The following is a 6789-nucleotide window of genomic DNA, read 5'->3' on the forward strand; positions in this document are numbered from 1 at the left end:
TCATTACTTTCTGGCTTGTATTCAAGCAAATACAGGAATATAATTAATTCTAAGAACAAATATCAGGGACTCATATTTGAGTTACGCTTTAAAAGGCAGCGAAACAAAAGCATGAAGTGTTAAAGCACATCTAAGGTATTGATCTAAGCTCTGCTAATGTTAAAGCAGGCTTCCATGTTAGAAATGAAGGGATTGTTATTTCATTAAGGAAGTGCATAAAATAATTTTTCATCCTGAAATGGATGATCTCAGTGTAGGTGCATGAGGAAATTGTTCAGTTATGCTTTCTCCTTTTGCTAATTTGCTGCTCCTTAGGTTTTATGTTTTAGGACTCTTCAAAGGCTTGTCTCTGTTGAGTCTGTGGAGGCACACAGAATTAAGGAATTAAATAGGCCCCCCTGTTTCATAAACTGAGCTGGCAAGGATTCTGCTGCCTGAATGCCTGTGCTGGAAGGGAATCTGCATCCTCTATGCAGCCAGCTATCCAGCTGCTTCTCAGTAAAAGGCTCAGTAAAATAGATGAATGGTGACTATTTTGGGGTGAGAGCAGAGCAGAAGGAGGGGTGATTTCACAGGAGCAATCTGTTGCTTCTGATTTCTTCATTGCAGCAGCTGCTGCTTTCTTCACTGCAGCAGCAGGGGTTAAACCCTCAGTTCCTGAGTTTTGTCAACATGTGTGAATTATGTTAACCTGTTCTTAGGGTGTCAAGATCTCGTCTTCCCTACATGTTGAGAAGCTCAGGGACAATCTAGTGTCAGCAATACTGTTTTCTAAGAATTCTGCACCCTTATATACTTAGTTCTCAGATTATATCTTTATTGTTTTTCCAATCATGCTACTTATATTTTAAACACAAGGTAGTACAAGGATTAATGGAATTGTAATGTGCAGACTGGAACATGGCCTGTTTGTTACAGGAAACCACTGTCACGCGTTACTGACAATCTGACATAGGCTCGATTGTCTACACTGCAGCGTAAAATGGGAAACTTACCTTTGGGAAAATGGAAACCATTTATCAGTGGCTTATCTCCAGGTTGTTTTCTTAACATCAGTGAGAAACAATAATTCACTGACAAAGAGAAGTTGGTGGTTTTTTTCATTAGTTTCTTTAGAAAATAGTTTTTTTTCTTTTTAATGTTTTTGCAGTGCTAAGCCAGAGGAATAACACACACACACACACACACACACACACATACAAGCACGAGACGTTCTGATCTCATTGAATTTCAAGACACATGGAGTTGATTTCAACTGGTACTAGAACTAGTTTAAAAACTGTACACAGTTTGCTTTGGTTTCCCCCTCTCACCTTATTTCAAGTTTCTAGATCATGTTGCCCATTTCTGGGCTGTATAAAAACCTAAAGCTGAAGTGTGCCCTGGTCCTCCACCACCTTGTTGGCTTGAAAACAAAGCAGGATCCAGTCCAGTGTCTGTCATTCAGATCAAAATACCGTTTTCAACATAAAAAGGATTTTATTGGTAGGACAAAGGTCAAGCCATTGAATTACCTTGCAAAATTTTCTTTTAAGGGACATCTAAATGACTGAAAATTCAAATAATATTTAGCTTCGGTAAAACTGTAGGAGTTTCTGTCTGCCACAGGCATGACATAAAGGTTATACTGAGCCCCTGTGGGTGAGTAATATCAGGAGTGATCAAGGTTAGGAAGGCTGGACAGGGTTCTGAGTTTTGTTTTGCTTCAGGCCTATGACAGCAGCCCTATTGCACTGGAGATTTGGCATATTTTTTTATTTTTTTTTTTCAGCTGGCATAATGAAATGCTCTACCTCTGGATGCATGTGTATGGGCTGTGGGAACAGGGGAAACATACAGAAAATCCATGTGACATCACAGAGCATACTCCAAAGCACTTGGCTGGTGACCTGCAGCCTGTACAGCAGCCCTGTGTGCTGTAGTTGTTAAGTCTTGTTGGAGAAGGCAGCTGCTGACAGCAATTGTTGAGAATAAGAAAAGGAGGGCATGGGAACAGCAAGGATGATAGCTGACACAACAACAGAAGTATGGACCAGAATACAGGTGAGGGGAAGGAATCTGGACAAGAACACAAGGTTTATTTCAGTTTGAAAAGCTTTTTCTTATGAAAGCAAATGCATGGTGCTACTTTCTCTAAATATACTCTCAGGGGTTTTTACTGTTACCCAACTGCTTATGAAGCAGTTCGTTAGTCCTGGCCAGAGGCTACCTGCATCTTAATTTTCTGGAGAGAAAATAATCTTATTTATGTGGAGGAAGTGATTAGCACCTTTGACAAGCATGTTGCTATCCAGAAACCAGACAATATCTGAAAAACAGTAACATGAATATTTCTAATCATCTGGCATTTTCCATGGTATCAATCAAGCAACATTCTTAAGAAATTGAGAAAACGTCTTTATCCAAGCAACTTTCTCCCATTTCTGTTCTGGTTCAGATTTTCCTCTGATTCAACTCCATAATAAGCACATTATGGCAATTGTTAGCAAGGCTGGAAGAGTTAAACCAGGGTGAATATGGCCCTTTTGTTTGTGCTATCTGTACTTTTTGTACTCTAAAGCCCAGGGTGACACTTGATATTGTACTTAGTCAAAGCCTTTCAAATGGTGCTCTCTGTATCAGATTAACGATGCTCTGAGTTACACAGGCAGCAAATCAACCAAATCAATACACATACAATAGTTTAGGTGGCCTTTTTTTTTTTTTTTCAAAAGAATGAAGGACTTGCTGTGGCAACAACACCGGAAAGATAGAAATATGTGGGCAGATGGCAGTAGGGCCTCGTTTGGACAAGTGAACAGCCTGAACTAGTGTCATCTCACCTGGTATGTGACCTGAGAGAATTTGGCTCTGAGTTCTTTCCTCCCTTTTGCATGCTCTTTGTTCATTGTCTTTCAGCAGTGGCTGATGTTTGAAACACATATGCTACTGCTGTTTACAGAACTCTAGCACCAGAGGAAAGCCCTGGTCCTGAGCTTTAGGGAGACTTCAAAAGCAAAAGGACATAACATCTCTCTTGGCACGGCTGTTTGGTCTGGTCTCTTTATAACGTTTTGCCACTGAGAACATAGCAGATACCTAATTTTGAGCAGACATCACCTTAGTTTTACTTTGAGGGGACACTCAGTTCAGGTGGGATCTCTGCACTTCCATCAGGGCAGCCAGCTGTCTCAATACCTAAGTGAAAACACATGTGTTAAATATTCTTTTTTAAAAATCTAGATCCTATGAAAAGAAAAGAGATAAAACTGCCCATTTTTTGCAAATGTTTGGGTCAGAACAAGTAAAAGGACTCAACCTGAGGTGTTTGCCTCTACAAGGTCTGACTATAAGTCTTGCAGAGAAATTCCAACGAGATTGTTACACATGCTAAAATTTATGCTCCTTTCATTTTCTTTTTTTTTTTTCTAGATTACCTTGTTTTATCATTCAAAAAGATCAAAAGGCACACAAACACCATGAAAGAAAATTAGGAAAAACATGCAAGTGCAATGAACATGGCAAAAGACTGCCAGGTGAGTGACCTTGAGGGGATTGAGCTGGCTTTTGTCTGGGTCTGAGATTCCAGAATTAAATTGAGCAAGGCTTTTGCACTAGCCACTTAGGAAAGACAGATGTGGTACAAGTGGAATTTTATTTCTGTACTTCATATTCCTGTGTAACTGGAAGACAGCTAATAGCAGGAATGTTGTTGCCTCAGATCTGTACTGGAAGAGATGATTATTTAAGTCAGTGAGGAAAGATGTTGGCTTCCTATTCAGTAGTATTTTCCCCAGTTTGTTGCACAGCATGACAAATAGAACTACACTTCCATGATATTTATATGTTTTATAATACATTCTAGCAGGAGAATCAAGACCAAGTGCCAAGATAGTTAATTAATTCCACTTTCTTGAATTACCCATAAGGTTTAAGTTATGTCTGGCAATTACCTCCTTTAAATTATTAAGCGTGCAGAAGGTGGCTGTTGCCTGCTGTCTTTCTGCCTGCACTGTGGCAGGGACAGTGAGCCTTGCTGTGTGTGCTCTTGTGGTGACACAGGAGCGCCACAAACCCTCCTGCTGCTGGTGGAGCTGTGAAGATCTGCTCTGGTGGCCCTGCTGTGCCAGGCTGTGCTCCTGCAAGCAGCTGCCAGCAACTTGCTTCCCGAGGAGCTCCTGTTCCAGGAGGTGAGGCAGGAAAGGGTAAGGCAGCAGTGTATCATCATTGTGGATGTAATGTGAAGGAGGAGAAAAGACACAGAGATTTGAAGTGGCAAGTCCAAGGTTGCCCTGAGGAGCTGGAGTTACTGTAAGGAGCTAAATTTGCCACGTAACCTATGTCTCCAGCCCAGGACCTACCCACAGAGCTCTGTGCTAAATCGCACAAACCTTAGAGATTTCTTTACAGTTTAGTTTCATCATATTGTTAAAACGATGCCAGTACCTGGCCATGCTTGCTTCATGTGACTTCAAGGACTCTGGTAACTTGAGCAAACAAGGAAAACCACAACCAATGGGCAAAAACATGCTGCTCCTTGCTTGGACTTCTTGTTTTTTCTGCTGAAGGTGTCTGGTTACTTTTTAATTACTTTAATCTGATTATCTTTCACTGGACCTGTTTTAGAATAATGAACCTAAACTTGAAACTAACAGTCTGAGGCTGCTGTGTGTTTCTGCAGAGTGATATAGTACCTCCCCATCTGTTTGCAGGGCACATTACAGGGCCTCTGCACAGAAGCTGGTGAAGTTAAGTGATTCTGGTGCATTTGGTGTTTGATACCAACAAATTATATGATGTCCTGCAGTCCTACAGACCTCTCTAAGCCATGTGTGAGGCTTCACTGCATAGAACCAATGTACTTTAGTCTGTTTTGGGCTGCACAGTTTCCTTCAGTGGTTTGTTCTTGGGCTTCCTGGCATGGTTTGAAATGTAACCCTGTGTCAGTTTAAAGGATAAAGATAATGTAGTTGATCCATATTTAAAAGCTATACCACCATCCATCCCAGCAATCCATAGTGTGAAGGCAAAACCAGGGGACAGCATACTAGCAGATGATGAATTTCAGCTCCTTTCGAGAGAGCTGTGCAGGGAGAGTGGGGTGTTCTCCAGATCACACCTTTCCCTGCATGGCACCTAGGGACCCCCAGCAAAGGGAGATGGTAGTAATGCTACTCAAAGCTTGTAAAGCTGGGGTCCCTGGAGAGGGACATTGCTATAAAAATGCCTGCTCTTAGCTTACTAAGAAAAGAAAATAGTTAATGGTGGAAAATTAGAGTGTTTTTATGGTTGTATTTAAAACCTGAGGGGAGCCTGTAATAGGCTAAATAGACTACTTAGAGAAAAGCCCTCATGTTTTCCTCTTTTTTGTGTGTGTTTTAATTTACTGTGAGTAGCTGCCATTTATCCATAAACCAAAACTTACGACTCTGTTACAACAGGAGAAAAGAACACTTTATTGTCTGCTGCTGGCAGATCACCCAAAGTCCCCTCCCAACTTAACAAGCGTTAAGCTTCAATAAGACACAAGACACTTTAGAAAAAAACATCGCCACAAGGCTAATGATGACAACAGCTGCCAGCAAACTTTCCATTGCAAGCAAGTAAAGACTTGAAACAAATTTTAGCTCAAGTTTTGTTTTAGTAGCATCAGTGACATGTCTGTACCGGCAGCGGCTCAAATCGCATTCCTTAACACTAGGACTGAAGACCTATCTCCTGGAGTCATTACATTGCAATAGCCTGGTAGTCAGGGGTAGAGTGAAGTCTTCAACGAATCTGACCTTTTCCTTCCACTTAGAAGAGGTATTTATGTCCTAAAAGGCCAGTGAGATAAGTCTCACACAAATGAGAATTTTTGCATGACAAAGAATGTTAAGGTACCTTTTATGTTTGGAGGAGGGCATGAGAAAGAGGTTGTAGGTCTCAGCAAGGCTGAAGAGTCAAGAAATTTGTAATTTTTTTTTACTTTTTGGATACTAATTTTTTCTTAACAAAAAATTCAAAATATTTAAAGCCCACTCTACATCAGTGACCATACCTACATGAATAAGAGCTTTATACAGCAAGGGTAGGTGAAGTGTGACCTCCCTTCATTCTTCCAGTCTACAGTGCAGTGAAAATTTTATTTGTACACCTCTTCTCTCAGCTGAGTGAAGTTGCTCTATGTGAAGTTGTTGTATGCAGAAAGTGTTGAAGATAATTAGATGAAAACACCACAAATCCCCTGATAAAATATCTAAACAATATAAATACCTAAATATAAAGATGGTAGAGCACAGGTAGTGAGAACAGACTGGCAGGAGGAGAAGTTCACACTGTCTGTTTTTGATGCACTCTCCTCATTACAGTGTTGCTACTTTGCTCAGCACCTTCAAGAGCTGAAAAGATATAATGAAGAAAGGCAGGCTGAAAAGCCCTTCTGACAGCCTGATTGTCTTTTCTGTCCTGTGAAAAGAATCTCAGCATGGAGACTGTCTTGCAGAGATGGAGGTGGCCCTTAGGTTAAAATAGAGCTTACTTTACAAATTGCATTTTTTCTAAGAAGAATCAGGAAATTTTGGTCCACATAAGCTGCCTCTCCCTTACCCTTGTGGACAGAGCACAAGGCAGAAAGCTGCATGAAGCAAAATGCACTTTCTCATCTGTGTGGCTGCAGTTCTGGCCATGAAGTTCAGCAGCCTACCTATCCTTGCTGCAGACCAGCCTTTTTGGAAGGCACCTACACTGCCTTGTCTGCCTTGTGTAATTTTGCTGCATGTTAACATGTTTGAATCTGGACTAAAGAATAGTACGACTCCAAATCTCTGA

Source organism: Pseudopodoces humilis, chromosome 1 (genome assembly GCF_049639895.1).
Source record: "Pseudopodoces humilis isolate 2021_Gansu_Grassland_sample_001 chromosome 1, ASM4963989v1, whole genome shotgun sequence".
Classification (NCBI taxonomy): Eukaryota; Metazoa; Chordata; class Aves; order Passeriformes; family Paridae; genus Pseudopodoces; species Pseudopodoces humilis.